Source organism: Cupressus sempervirens, chromosome 5, assembly GCF_028749045.1.
Source record: "Cupressus sempervirens isolate cs-2001-9-10 chromosome 5, ASM2874904v1, whole genome shotgun sequence".
NCBI classification, from domain to species: domain Eukaryota; kingdom Viridiplantae; phylum Streptophyta; class Pinopsida; order Cupressales; family Cupressaceae; genus Cupressus; species Cupressus sempervirens.
In genome coordinates, this window is record NC_143122.1 from 337,626,501 (window position 1) to 337,643,181 (window position 16,681).

The following is a 16,681-nucleotide window of genomic DNA, read 5'->3' on the forward strand; positions in this document are numbered from 1 at the left end:
TTAGATCTCAATTCTAGTGATTTTAAATAATCATAATTTATTTATTTTTTGCCTAGGGGTTTCTAGAGAATCACTTTGAGAGTGGCTGACAATGGGATTAGGGTCCTCTGTAGCCACTAAAGCACCATATTTTGAAGTTTTTTGTATATAAAATGGATTTAGGTTTATATTTATTATTATTATTATTTAAAATTAATTGTTTTTATGTGTTAAGCTCAAGTAGAATCACAACCAAGACCTTCCAAATGAGAGCTCACAAGATGTCATTGTGGTGTAGGCTCTTGTCTGATCTACTATATATTTTTAATCAAGTAATATTTTACATTAAAATAAATTACATCAAGTTTACACATTATTCAAAATAAGCAAGTTTCATTGTCTATGGCTATGAGAAACCTTGTGTTGGTCATAGTTGCACTAGAGAAGACCATCTTGGCTTGATTGAAAAATTTGAATCCTTATCCTCATGAAAGGTTGTTAGTTCCACATGAGTTCTTAACTAGTGGGGTTGGATTCTAGGGAAATATTGCTAAGGTAACCCAGGATAGTCAAGGATTGTGTTTAATGAAACTATCATGTATGTTCCTTAGCATTTCTACAAGTCATTCTTGTGGTTTTTCCATAGTATTCCATGTTGTGTCCCTTGTGAAACTTTTTTTAACATATTGGGTTGCTTATATTATGATCTTATTGTAGTTTTCTATTGGGGACTTAGTTTCCATCTCCTATTAATTTTGTGAGCGGGCATTTGCATTCCAATTTGTTATGCTATAAATATTTTCTCCATCAAGGTGTAGGTTTTTATGTTGCATATTAGATCATGTTATTGAGCTCCTTCTAGAGACACCAACTTCCATACAAAAAACTTCAATTTCATAGCTTAGTGATAAAAGAATGAGGGAACATATGGTCAACCCTTGTCTATTTGTAAGAACTTCTTTTAGAGCCATGAATATAGGATCAAAGTCAAAATCAAGCATATCTTCCCAAACATCCTCTGAGAAATAACAATATCCCCATTTATGAGCTACCAAGAGGAACCTTGAGTGAGGAGGGGAATGGTCCTTTTCAAGTTATTCCAAATGATGGACCATTGTATAAGGAGATAATTTAATGGGCTAGTCTTATTCCTATTATTGAGGTACTTTCTTCTTTAAATATTCACTCACTTTTTAAAAAAATGTGTTGATTTTTTGTCTACAAAAAGGCTCTTTAACTATATGAAGCTTGGAGCAATGTGGTGGCCCTAGAGTCCTTCATACAGCTAGAGACCAATGGTCATCTTAGCACATCCTTTTGTATTTTCTCCTTCTTCTTGAGTTTGAATAATTGCCTTTTTGTTTTCTTGATTTTTTCCCTTTATTGTTCATCATTTTTGCTTTAGGTTCGGTTGGGCATTTAGGTTATTATCTGAGCTCACTTGGCTCCCAACCTAGTTGACATGTGTAGGGAGAAGCCATATTTAGTAATGATGGAACCTTGCAAGATATGGAGGATCATAAAGATTTGAAGTTGGATGGTGGTGAGGGTGGTGAAACCAAAGTTGGAAATATATAGAAGTGGATATGCTAGTAGTAAACCCTTGTATAAAGTCATAGCTTTTGAGTAGTTTAATAGACTTTTTTGCAAAGAAAAGGGTAGTGACACACCCACACCCAATGGAAATAGTAAAGGTGGAGATGGGGTGGAGAGAAATATAGCCGATGACGTTGGAGAGGGTAAGTCCCATCCTTATAAACCTAGAACTGTCTCTCCTTCTTCAAATGAAGATATGGTTAAGGATATCCATAAGGAATAGCCAAGGTTAAGGGATGTTTCCATTTTTTTTTGTGTAGATAAATAATCTCTTCCCTCTCAAATTTTTCTCGATAATTTGATTGCTAACATATGGGCGAGGAAACTTGATATTCAAATTAGTTTTTACAATATGATTCAAAAAGGTATATTTGATTTTTACTTCAAATCTCATGGTATGCAATATAGGGTTTTAAAGAAATACTATTGGAATGTGGGTCATTCCTTATTTAGGTGTTTTCAATGGTTGACTATTGGAAATTTTGAGCAAGTGGTTTCACAGTCTTCCCTCCATTAGATAGAGATTAGGAATTTGTAGCCTGAATTTTGGCCCTTTATAACTCAGATGGTGCAACCTCTGGGCTCTATGTTGCAAGTTGAAGAGTCTAAGCATACTCTTACTCATATCAATGGTAGGGTTCTGGTTGCTCTTTCTCTAGATATTAATTTTCTTGAAGTCATTTCAATGGTTTTAGAAGAAGAGAGATTTTTTGTGGGAAGTTTTTCTTCTAAGTAACCTAGGGTCTTATTTTCACTATAAGAAGAATGGTCATACAAAAAAATAATGCTTGGCTCTTAATAATACTCAAAATCCTAATTTTAACACTAATCTTCAAAAAAGAGATAAGGGTAAGCGATGTAGCACCAAATATGGCCCTTTTAATAATGGTCTCAATGCTAAACTAGGTGGAGTTGGCAGTGTTGATCCTTTCATAAGTACCAGCAATAATAAATTTGTTATTCTATATAATCCTTAGTTTGAGGAGGATTTTCAGGTGGTTCTTACATTAGGAAAAGGGGATGTTAGGTCCTTAGCTGATTTTCAAGTAACTCATAGTCCTAAGAATAACAGTTATGTTTTTCTCACTTTCCTCCTCAGAAATCAAATGCTTAACAACTTTCTCTTATCTCTATTAAAGAAAGAGTAGAGTTTGTTAGGGGAGCCTTTGATGGCACTCCTATTGATGATAAATCTCCTAGTGATTTATCCAATAATTAGATTATTATTAAAATTAGTGTTGATTTAGTTATAAAACCTTTGTTTATTGAGGTAGTTTACAATTCCTCTAAGAAGAAAAGAATGACTATTGAGAGATAGTCTCTCTTGAATGGAAGTAAGAAAAATGGTAAAGATATTACAAATTATTTTAATAGGCTATATAATTGTACTCTAAATTCCAACCGCATAAATGATGTACATACATAGTTGGATGTGAGAGGTCTAGAGATGGAAGATAGGAAATATTTGGTTAGAAGGTGGTGTAGTAATATTAAATCCAAAGACTTCATTTGTGTTCAAAAGGTTTTTGTCTTCCAAGCCCATACCATTTTTAATTTTTTATGAAATCAATCTACTCATTTTTTACCCAATCATGTCAGAGGTAAAGGGGGTATTGTTATTCTTGTTGGTCTCCAATGGGATGACAAGATCACTTCTAATGGTATCTCCCCAAGTTTCCAAAGGGATCTTTGGGTCACCCTCAACACAATGATGATGTTTTTGGTATTTGTAATATCTATGCTCCTAATGATTATAGTGATAGAGCTAGTCTATGGAATTGGCTTATTTCGTGGCTTCCTAAGGCTCACTAGAATTTTTTGGGTAATTTTAACATGACAGAGAACAAGGAAGATAAAATTGGAGGTATTGGGAACACATGAAAGGATAATTAACAATTTTTTTGGGCCAATTTTAAAAGGAATTTTAATATTATTAATCCTCTTGTTGGTTTGAAAAAGATATATGATGATATCTGGTACACTTGGTGTAACAATTAGAAAGGAAAATAGGGATTTTATTGTCATTTGGATAGGATTTATGTGGAGAATCAAACTTTTAACTATTCTTCCAAGGTGGGGCATGCTCTTATCAATGTCTTCACAGTGTCCATGTCTGATCATTATCCTATTTTAACTTGTGTGTACTTTATAGAGGGTGATGGTTCTAGAAATGGTGGTAAGAAGGGGAACCCATTTAAATTAAATATTTTCCTATTGAAAGATGATGATAGTAAAGAAGCAATTATAATGGTTTCCACTCTAAATAAATTTTGTAATCAAGATAGGAAACCTAGGGAAGGATGGTCTTTTTTGGTTTCTACTTGGAGGAGCACCTATCAAATTATAGGTTAGAATTAAGCTTATGAGAGGGTTGCAAAAGAATTTTTTTTGCACAATAAGTTAAATCACATTGAAAAAGATTATAATGTAAAGATTGTGATCCTTTTTTGGAGGGGCCTTTGATGGCCCTCTTAATCTTGGGGGATTAAGAAGGATTCAACAATTTAAGATTAAGGGGCAGAAGACTAGGGCTAAAATGAACTAGATGAAGGAAGGGGATAAAGGCTCCAAATACTTCTTTAAGATTATAAGAGGTAAGCATAAAAGGGAAAGGATTGATGGAATTCAAATTGATGTTCAGGTTTATGAATACCCTATCTCCATCAAAGAACCTTTCTTTAACTTCTACCAAGACCTCTTTTCTTCATAAATAATGATAAGAACATATCAGCACTAGATAGTTGTCTTAAGATCATACCTAGGAAAATTTCAATCAATACAAAAAATTGGTTGGATAATCCTATCAAGTTAAAGGAAATCAAAAGTGTCATCAAATCTCTAGCTAATGATACATCCCTAGGCCCAGATGGTATTTCTATTGAATTTTATAAACATGATTTGGATTGGGTTGGCTCTAAACTTTTGGAACTAGATGAAGATTTTTTTGAGCAAAGATCCCTTGCAATAAAGATTAACTAGGGTATTATTAAACTTCTCTACAAAGGGGGTGATAAATACCTATTAATTTACTAAACTTGTCTTGTAATATTATTGCCAAAGTGCTTGGTAAGAGAATTTGAGGTTTGCTCAGTGAATTTATCTCGCCTAGCCAAAATATTTCAATAAAGGAAAATTCATTTTAGAAAACCTTATCTCTAGTTGGGAGTGTCAATAGACTGCAGTTCTTTTGTTTAATTTCTAATTCAAAAGTTGCTATAGACAAGTCCTCAATAATTGATTGACAAATTGATCCTCCTAATTAGGTGGTTAACAAAGGGTGGAAATGGATTTTTCCTAATTCCATTGTTAGATATGTGGTCTTGATTCTATTCAAAAATTCATTTACTAAAATGTAAAACTAGTTCCCTATCTCTAGCTGGGAGGATTGAGATTGTCCAAAATATGTTGTCAGCTCATCATATTTACTTCTTTTCTACTTGGCTCTTTGAAAAGTATCAATGTAACAATTTGGAGAGAATTATGAGGGACTTCTTGTGGTCTAATGGTTTGGGTAATAAAAAAAGACACTGTGTGAAATGTAAGTAGTGTTGTCTTCCCAACAAACAAAAAAGGCTTGGTATCAAAGACCGTAGGACTCATGGGATAGCTTTGGATCCAAAGTGGATTATTCAATCCCTCTCTAGAGAGGAACCATGGAAGGTAACGATAAGGGACAATGCTCGTAAATATAGTATTAAGAAAGGGAAAACTTGGAGAGGGGTTACTTTTTGTGAGAGGGTCTTTGGTAATTCTCAATTGCCTATTTTTGGTTCTACTATTTTTCAATCTATTTGGAAGGCCTTGGGTATTTCTAGGGGCTTTCTTAAGAATAGGGAGGCTATTGGAGGATCTTATACGTACTCTATCATTCATAGATCTTTATGGTAGGGTGTGGAGGCAAAAGGGAAACCCCTAACTCTTACTGAAACTTGCTCTGCTAAGAATTAGTTCAAGCGAGGTATATCTCTAGTGTAAGATGTGTTAGTTGAAAATTGGCTAGGGACTTGGGAGGAGCTTTGTACCAAGTATAATATCCTTTTTTCATAGAAGAAGACTTATTCTATTGTTTGTAAAGTTGTGGGAATGTACTATTCTAGTGTCATCATGAATTATAATTTGTTTATTCAATGGGCTAAATGGGAGGATAATTCATATCTGCTTAAGATATCTATTAAGAAGATCTATTACACGAAAAACAAAAGAGATTATTCTATTTTTGACAAAGTGAACCATGGTTGGGGGTTGTGGTGGTCTATTTCCAAATAGCATTTTATCTTTGATTTTTTCTAGCACTCCCCTTGTGAACCTAAGAAGCCTTCTTTTAGATGGTCTCTTCTTTTAAGAAAATTTTTTATTGGTTCCTCTATTCCTTGTAATAAGAATAGTGTGAGTATGTGTGAGGTTTTCTCTATCCCTAAGACTTATGAACACTTTCTTTTTGAATGTCAATATTCTCTTGGAATTTGGTCTTTTTATTTGGCTCCCTTATTATGTGGGATAGTGCTCCAAGATTATCTTGGAGCAAAGTTTTATTTGGATTTGTGAAATCATTTAATCTAAAAACTAATTTTTTTGGTGTACTCTTGCTGGTGATATTTTGTGGCTCCTCTGGAAGGACAAAAATGGAGAGATATTCCAAAGGTAAAGTAGCTAGCTTACTAAGTTTGGTTGTAAACTCACACATTTTCATGTTATGTCACAGGTTTCTTCCACTTTGGAGATATCCAAAGATCATTTCATGATTCTTATGAGTGAAGGACAATTATTGGTACATAGGAAGGATGAGGTTTCATGAAAGTACCTCATTGTGCACAAAGACATGCTTAACCAAAGGGAAATGGAAAACTTAAATTAGTATATGTAAATGTTAAACATTTAGGACAAGATAGTGGATAATAGTAGTTACAATCATGACTCTAACATTGATGGGGCAGCTACCAAAGTTTAGATACTACCAATAGTTGGTTTTTATTAATATGTTGACTATTTTTTAGCCTTCTTTTTGGCATGGAAGCTTTTTGATAAGTTTGTATATAAAGTCCATCGAATTGTGATGTTATGTAATGAGGATATTTTTGGTAGTGGTGGGATTAAATCCTTATTGTAGTTGTTGGTCATACTATGTAAATCCCCTTATGAGGGCTCAATAAAGGATTGATTCATGGTAGTCCTTTCTAATCTTTTGCATATAATGTAATCACTGATAAAACTATATATATATATATATATATATATATATATATATATATATATATATATATATATAGACCCATTCCAAATAAGACTTCATCACATTCTAAACTATCTTAGATATAAAGGCTATGTTCATTAGGTGTGATTCCCTTGCATTCATGTCATCATGGTCATTAGGAGAGTAGACCACTTCATGTTTGACAAGAGAGAGACTATTATTCTTGTCTTCACTCCTAGCCCAAAGGAAATTTAATACAAATTGTTGAAAACATATTGATATAGATATGATAAATGTGTTTCAATCATTATTTTTTCATAGATGTCAAACTTACTAAGACAACTTCTTATATGATTTAAGTACTATAATGTATTTGATTGATGAAGAGAATTTGATAAAAAGATGTAACAATAGCACCTAGAGGAAAGGTTGATTTATGATATGAAAAGAAGTACAAGAATAAGCTAAGATAGTGATAACATAGTGCATTGATAATCTACTTAAGGTTACAAAGTTTGGTTACACTATGCAAGTTTAGAAGAATAAGTTAAACAAAGTTTGTCCACCAACCTTGACCAAGTAGACAGTAGGTGTCAACCAAAGTTAGTGCAACTAGAGAAGAAAATTAGTTTGAGCTGATTAAAAGTCTATTTTAGAGTATGCCGAGTAAAATACTTGATGCCAAGTAAAGTTTAGTTGATGTTGAGCACCAATAAACTTTAGTTCGTGCCAAGTGATTTTACACAGGATGTCAAGAAATACAGTATGTGTCAACCATCAGAAGCAAGTTAATGCCAAGTGTCAATATCATTTCAAAGATTGTGAATTTGATAGATCCAAGCTAACAAGTTTGTTTTCTTGGATTATTTGAACCATATGGAAGATTACATTGATGAGCTAGTGGCACAAAATCCATGGTAAATCATTTTAAGGAAAATTCAAAGAGGATTTAAGGAGAAGTTTCTAGAAAGGGATGAAATGAAATAAGGGGTAGATTTGCTGAATCCTACCTAATTTAGCCTAACCCTAAATTGGAAAATAGAGCATTAATAGAAAAGTATCTTAATTCTCTATTTATAGGGATGGCTAGTTAAAAGAAAAGGTTGTCCTATATGAGAACCTAAGGAAGACAAGGAGTCTAGGGTATTAATTCATTTGGTGACCTAAGAAAAGAGTCTAAATTGGCATGATGAGCAAGAAGGCTTAAGGATATGGATGCTTGAATAGTGAACAAGCTATTAGAGTTGAAGTGTGTGAAAGCCAAGTATATTGGATGATTGAAATAGAGATCTATAATCTACAAATAGAATTGTAAGTTGCTATTAGATCAAGCCTTACTATTACTCTCTGATAATTGTAATCAGTCTAGCATAAATCCTTTGGATTAAGGTTGACCTAATAGTAATTTTTAAATCCATTAACTAGGTGACATTCCAAGTGAATGGTCTAAAGACCTCTAACAAGGCTAAATCCTAACAGGGTGATTGAAAATATTTAACCAATTCACATTTAACAATGTGCATTGTAACCTTTAATAGGGTTGGCTTTTCATAGGGCATCACTTTAGAAGAGTGAGAAAGAGTGGCATGTTACTTTTAGTTTTTCCCAAACTGGGTTTTCATGTAAATCATTGTGTTAAGTGTGTTATTAAATATATTATGTTTCATGTTTACATTTGTGCAAATTGAATTAACATTAACCTACAAGTTTTAAGTGATTGCATAATGTTATGGATGCATGCATGGTAATAAATGTTTGATGTGTTCAATAAGCTATGAAAAGTTTTAATTATCTGGACATTGGATAACTAATTCACCCCCCCCCCCCCTCTCAATTATTCTAAATAATTACAAAAATTAGCATCAGAGCCATCTGCTTAAGAGGACTAGTTTGAAGGTACTGGAAGCACAAAGATCAAGATGTCAAAAAGAGAAGTACCCAAGATTAATAGAGATAAATTTCCTGCATGGAAATTCCTTATGAAGCTACACCTTGGAGGACTTTGATATCATGTACAATCTACTATTACTACTAAGAATGTTATCTTATTGGAGCCCTAACTACTAAGGATCTGAAAAAGAAGAAAGAACACAACCAAGCAATGCCTCTACCCTAAGCTATGCTAAGTTTGATGATATCAAAAGTCTTGGGAGTGCAAAGAAAATATGACATGCTTTATGCACCATCTATGGAGGAGACAAGAATATTCTAAGAGCCAAATCTAAGAGTCTTAGAGGTAATTTTGATGATATGATAATGCAAGAATGTAAGAATATTGCTTAGTATTATTCTAGGATAAAAGATGTTGTTGATGCAATGGGAGGAGCTACTAGTAAAATAGATGATGATACTATACTAGAAAAGTTTTGAGAACATTGCTACTAGTCTATGCTATTAGAGTTTCTACAAGATAAGAACTAAGATGTGTACCAGGGAATGATCTAACTCTTGAAGGTCTGCTAGGTAGGCTCACTATTTTTGAGCTATCTAATTTTGATAATTAAAAACCTAAAAATATTGAATTTTCTTTCAAAGCTAAGCTATCATTGAAGGAACCTGATGAGAACAAAAAGAAGAAAAAGACAAAATATGTATCTAGTAATAGTGATATAGATGAGGGGGATGTAGATCAACTTGAAGCACTACTAGTAAGAAGATTTCATAGAGGTAAAGGCAAGTTTAAAGGTAAATTACCTATCATTTGTTTCAATTACAATGAGGTTGGTCATATTGTTGCTAGATGTTTAGAGAAGAAGAAATAGAGAGGCGGTGACAAGTAGAAAAGTAGAAGAGATGAAGATAGAAAAGATTACAAAGACAAAGGAAAGAATTCATGCTACATTGCTAAAGAGGAAACAATAGATGAATCTGATGAACATGATGATACAATGGTGTATGTTGCAATGAATGATGAATCTGATGAAGATGTTCTTGTGCAAAAAAGAATGATAGATGGATCATTGACGATGGGTGTTCATATCACATGACTAAAGATAAAAGTAAGTTCATTACCTTAAATTGTTATGATGGAAATAGTGTAAGATTTGGTAATGATGCACCATGTTTGATAAAAGAAAAATGTTCTATCAAACTCATAGAAAAGATTTTATATGATAATGCTTACTATGTTGAAGGGCTTAGCTATAATCTATTGAGTATGTCACAATTGAATAATTTAGGATGTAAGGTTGAGTTTGAAAACAAGATTGATAAGATATATGATACTAATGGAAAACTAATTGGAAAAGGTCATCAAACTAGGAGTAATCTATTCTATGTTGATATAGAGGATGCTACTTGTTTAGTTGTAGAATTTTATAATGTGTGGCTATGGCACAAGATGTTATGTCATGTTAATTTTTCTAACTTGGTTAGTATCAATAACATGAGAAGAGTTAAAGGTTTTCCTAAGTTGAAGAAGCCTAACAATATAATGTTCAAACAATGTCAATTAGGCAAGATGAGAAAGTCAAGTTTTAAAAGTAAAACTAATACCTTTAAAGGAATACTAGAGATTGTTTATACTAACTTGTGTGGACCAATTGAAGTGCAAATCTACAAAGGACATAAGTACATTATGTTTCTTGTTGATGATTATTCTAGAATGATGACAATTATGTTTCTGAAATAGAAATATGATGCTTTCAAAATGTTTAAGTGGTACTTAGCAAGAGTTTTAAAAGAAATAGGTAAAAGTCTTAAATGTTTGAGATCTAATAGAGGAGGATAATTTACATCAAATGAGTTTGAGTTGTTCTATAATGACAAAGGAATGAAAAGATAGACATCTACTCCTAGAACCCCTCCACAAAATGGAATTTTTGAAAGAAGAAATAGGTCGTTAATGGAGTATGTTAGGACACTTATGATGGAGAAAAATGTTTCTTTGAAATACTAGAGAGAAGTTGTAATTGTAGTTGTCTATACCTTGAACCATGTACAAGTCAAGAAAGGTACTCATTCAACACCTTTTGAACTATGGTATGGATGTTCACCAAATGTAAAATATTTTAAGGTATTTGGAAGCAAATGCTATATTTTCAAATATTTCAAGAATGGTAAACTAGATGCAAAAAGTGAAGAAGGTATATTCCTAAGTTATTCCATGAGAAGAAAAGCTTATAAGTGTTTAAATACCAACACTAACAAAGTTTTTGAAAGTACAAATGTGAAATTTGATGAATATACAAAAGTATATGAGGCTAAACCTATAAAGGAACCAAAAGAATATAAATCAATTGCATACTCTTATGAAGGTATGCCTACTAAAGAAGATGTTGCAAATCAAGCTACAAACCAACAACAAGTTTTAGTGACTACCAAGTCACATATTATGAATGTCGAGTTGCATTTAGAAATTGAACTACATTCAAGTGCTGAGTTATAAAATGAAGATGAGGCATATTTTAATTCTAATATTAGTGTACATGAAATAATTGTTGAAATACCTAACAAAGACGTACATAGTGATTCAAAAGTTGAAAGATAGAATAAAGAAACCAAAGCTAAACCAAGACTATCTAAATATGTCAAGAGACATCATTCTACTACACAAATCATTGGAGATAAAGATGCTAGACCAATGACAAAGAAAAAATTGAGAAATAATACATATTTGTTGAGCATGAAGGAGCCCAAAATAGTGAAATATGCCTTAGAAGATGTGAAATGGAGTAAAGCCATGGAACAAGATATTGAACAAATTGAGAAAAACAAAACATGGACCCTAGTTCTTAGACCAAAAGAAAAAAATGGGATTGGCACCAAGTGGGTATACAAAAACAAGTTAGATGAAAATGGTGAAGTCACAAGGAATAAGGCAAGATCAGTCTGTAAAGGATATGCACAAGAAAAAAGGATTGAATATGGAGAATAATTTTCCCCTATTGCTAGATTAGAAGGAGTGAGAAATCTACCTACTTATTCTACATACAAAGGTTTCAAAATTTATCAAATGGATGTTAAATCTACATTTCTAAATGGTATATTAGAGGAAGAAGTTTATATAGAATAGCCAAAAGAATAAGTTGATATTAACAATAAAAATATGGTATGTAGATTACACAAAGCTTTATATGACTTGAAGCAAGCACCAAGAGCATGGTATGAGAGACTTCATAATTATCTTGCGAAGATTGGATTTGAAAGGAATGATGATAACAAAATTCTATACTTGAAGATAGAGAAAGGTAAAGGTATTTTGTTATCTAAAATTTTTGTTGATGATATCATATTTGGAGGTCAGGATACTTTATGGAAGGCTTTTGCAAATGAAATGAAGCAAGAATTTGAGATGTCTATGTTTGGGGAGATCAAGTTCTTTGTGGGTTTTCAAGTACACCAGATGAAATATGGTATATGTACATCACTTAGTCAAAGTATGTAAAGGAGATATTGAAAAGTTTTAGATTGGAGGATTCCAAGCCAGTAAGTACACCTATGTTGATAGGACATAAGTTGTCAAAGGATGATGATTTAGTTGAGGTGAATAAAACATTATACAAGTTTATGATTGGAAAATTGTAATATGTAGTACATAACAGACTTGTTATTGCTTTATTAGTAGGGATAGTTGCAAGATTCTCTGCTAATCTAGGGAGAATCATTTGATGGTTGTAAAGAGAATAATGAGATATCTGAAAGGAACTAAGGAATATGGTCTACACTACAAGAAAAACGAGAAATTTAAATTAAGAACCCCTCCAAAAAATGGAATTGCTGAAAGGATGAATAGGTCTTTAATGGACTGTATTAGGAGACTTATGATGGAGAAAAATGTTACTTTGAAATACTAGAGAGAAGTTGTAATTAGAGTTGTCTATACCTTGTAAAGAAAGGTACTCATTCAACACCTTTTGAACTATGGTATGGATACTCACCAAATGTAAAATATTTTAAGGTATTTGGAAGCAAATGTTATATTTTCAAAGATTTTAGGAATGGTAAACTAGATTCAAAAAGTGAAGAAGGTATATTCCTAGGTTATTCCACAAGAAGCAAAGATTATAAGTGTTTAAATACTAACACTAACAAAGTTTTTGAAAGTGCAAATGTGAAATTTGATAAATATATAGAAGTATGTGAGGTTAAACCTATAAAGGAAACAGAAGAATATAAATCAATTGTATACTTTTATGAAGGTATGCCTACTGAAGAAGATGTTGCAAATCAAGCTACAAACCAACAATAAGTTTCAATGACTGTCGAGTCACTTATTATGAATGTTGAGTTGCATTTAGAAACTAACCTACATTTAATTGCTAAGTTATAAAATTAAGATGAGGCACATTCTGATTCAAAAATTAGTGTACATGAAAGAATTATTGAAATACCTAACAAAGATGTACATAGGGGTTCAAAAGTTGAAAGACCAAATGAAGAAACCAGAGTTGAACCAAGACTATCTAAATATGTCAAGAGACATCATTCTACTCCACAAATCATTGTAGATAAAGATGCTAGACTAATGACAAAAAACAAATTGAGAAATAATACATGTTTTTTGAGCATGAAGGAACCCAAAATAGTGAAATATTCCTTAGAAGATGTGAAATGGAGTAAAGCCATGGAACAAGATATTGAACAAATTACGAAAAAAAAAACATGGACTCTAGTTCCTAGACCAAAAGACAAAAATGTGATTAGCACCAAGTAGGTATACAGAAACAAGTTAGATGAAAATGGTGAAGTCACAAGGGACAAGGCAAGATTAGTCTATAAAGGATATGCACAAGAAGAATGGGTTGAATATGGAGAAAAATTTTCCCCTATTGCTAGATTGGAAGGACTAAGAACTCTACCTGCTTATTCTGCATACAAAGATTTCAGAGTTTATCGAATGGATGTTAAATCTACATTTCTAAATGATATATTAGAGGAAGAAGTTTATATAGAATAGCCAAAATGATTTTTTGATATTAACTATAAAAACATGGTATGTATATTACACAAAGCTTTATATGGCTTGAAGCAAGCATCAAGAGCATGGTATGAGATACTTCGTAATCATCTTGTGAAGATTGGATTTGAAAGGAATGATGATAACAACAATTTGTACTTGAAGACAAAGAAAGGTAAAGGCATTTTATTATCTAAAATTTTTGTTGATAATATCATATTTGCAGGTCAAGATACTTTATGTAAGGCTTTTGTAAATGAAATGAAGCAAGAATTTGAGATCTCTATGTTTGGGGAGATCAAGTTCTTTTTGGGTTTTCAAGTACACCAGATGAAATATGGTATATACATCACTCAGTCAAAGTATGTAAAGGAGATATTGAAAAGTTTTGGATTGCAGGATTCTAAGCCAATAAGTACACCTATGGTGATAGGACATAATTTATCAAAGAATTATTATTTAGCAAAGGTAAATAAAACATTATATAGCTCTATGATTGGAAAATTATAATATGTAGTACATAACAGGCTTGATGTTGCTTTATTAATAAGGATAGTTGCAAGGTTCTCTACTAATCCAAGGAGAATCATTTGATGGTTGTAAAGAGAATAATGAGACGTCTGAAAAGAACTAAGGAATATGGTCTATGAAATTTGAAATTAAGAACTTATACTAATGCTGATTGGGTTGGAAATATTGATGATAGGAAGAGCACCAGTGGAGGAGCATTTTTCTTAGGCAAGAGGTAGGTTACATGGACTAGCTAGAAACAAAATTGCACTTCATAATCTATAACTAAAGCTAAATATATTGTTCTCATAGTAAATTGTACAAACATTTTATGGACGAAATAGCTATTCAAGGGTATGAAGGAAGAGATTACTAAAATAGTGATACTTTATTGTGATAATAAGAGTGCTGAAAATATATCAAATAATCCTATGATGTACATAAAGACTAAGTAGATTGCAATCAAGTATCAGTACTTGAGAGAATTAGTTCAAGATAAAGAGGTGAAGATGAAATATATTAACACAAAAGAGAAAATTGCTAATATCTTCACAAAGGCATTACCTAAGGAATATCATGAGTATCTAAGAGGTAAACTAGGGGTGATACCCCTATCAAAGGCTATCTAAGAAAACAAGAGGAGTGCTCTACATCAAACAAGTTGATTACCATATGTTACAAATTGATGCAGTAGATCTTACTTTAGAAGCGGCCTAAAGTAATCATAGAACCAAAACTTCAAATCAGTGGCAAGCAAGGTTATAGAGGAAGAAACTAAAGAATTTGATATCTGCATATTAAGATGACAAATCTATGGCATTGTTGTCAAAGAGAGAGATATACGTTGAAGTCAAAGAGGGAGAAATCCCAACACACAAAATGAGGGAGAAATTTTGACTACTGACAAAGAAAGCATATCTATTGATTACATATACCTAGTAAGAGGAAAGATATAAGAAGTAATTCAAAGGGATTCATCAGGCTGACATAATAGAGTTTTGTAACCTATTTAGAAGATGAACATTGTTGATAGAAGGAGAGATTTCAGTACAAGGTTTTTTTTTTTTTGGTATTTTGTTGGTCTTATTGTTTTAACCGAGTCAGTTTGGTTGATTAGTTTAGTTTGTCATCAATGCCAAAGAGAGAGATTGATGAAAATAAATTGCTACAAATATGATAAATGTGTTCTAATCATTGTTTTGTGACTGATGTAAAACCTGCTAGTTTCTAGTAAGGCAACCATTTATATGATTTAACTACTATCACTTATTCAATTGATGAAGAGGATTTTTTCAAAAGATGTAACAATAGAACCTAGCATAATGGTTGAGTTAGCATATGAAAAGGACTGCAAAAATTAGCTAAGGTAGTGATAACATAGTGCATTGATAATCTACTTAAGGTTGCAAAGGTTGGTTATACAAAGCAAGTTTAGAAGAACAAGTTTAAAAAAAATTATCTACCAAGCTTAACTAAGTGGACAGTAGGTACCGAGAAAAGTCACTGAAATCCAAGCAAAAAATCAATTGGATCTAAGTAAAAGTCTATTTTAGTGTACGCTAAGCAAAATGATTAATGTCAAGTAAAGCTTAATTAATGTCAAGCACTAGTAAACTTTAATTCATGCTGAGTGATTTTATAGAGGATGCTGGGCAATGTAGTATATGTCGAGCATCAAAAGCAAGTTAATGCTGAGTGTCAACATTATTTGAAAGATTGTGAATTTGATAGATATGAGCTGAAAATTTTGTTTTCTTGGATTGTGTGAATCATATGGAAGATAAGGTTGATGAGTTGGTGGCATAGAATCCATGGTAAACCCTTTTGAGGAAAATTCAAAGAGGATTGAAGTAGAAGTTTCTAGAAAGGAATAAAATGAAATAAGGGGTAGATGCATTAAATCTTACCTATTCTAACCTAACACTAAATTGGACGATGGAGAATGAATGGTAAAATATTTTAATTCTCTATTTATATGGTTGATGGAGAATGAATAAAAAAAATCTTGATTCTCTATTTATAGGGATGGTTAGTTAGAAGCAAAGGTTGTCATGTGCAAAAACCTAAGGAAGACAAGGATTCTAGGGTATTGCTTCATTGAGTGACCTGAGTGAAGAGTTTGCATTGGCATTTTGAGCAAGAAGGCTTAAGGATATGGATGCTTGAAGGGTAAACAAGCTATCAAAGCTAAAGTTTTTGAAAGCCAAGTAGAATGGATGACTAAAATGGAGATCTATAATCTACAAATGGAGTTGTAAGTTGTTATCAAATCAAGCCTTGCTATTACTCTCTAATAATTTTAACCAATTTAGGGTAAATCCTTTGGATTAAGGTTGACCTATCAATTGTTTGTAAATCCTTTAACCAGGTTACATTTGAAGTGAATGGTCTAAAGTCCTCTAGAAAGGCTCACTCCTAACTTGGTGATTGAAAACCTTTAATTGGAACACATTTAATAGTGTGCATTATAACCTTTAACAAGGTTGGCCTTTTATAGGGCATCACTT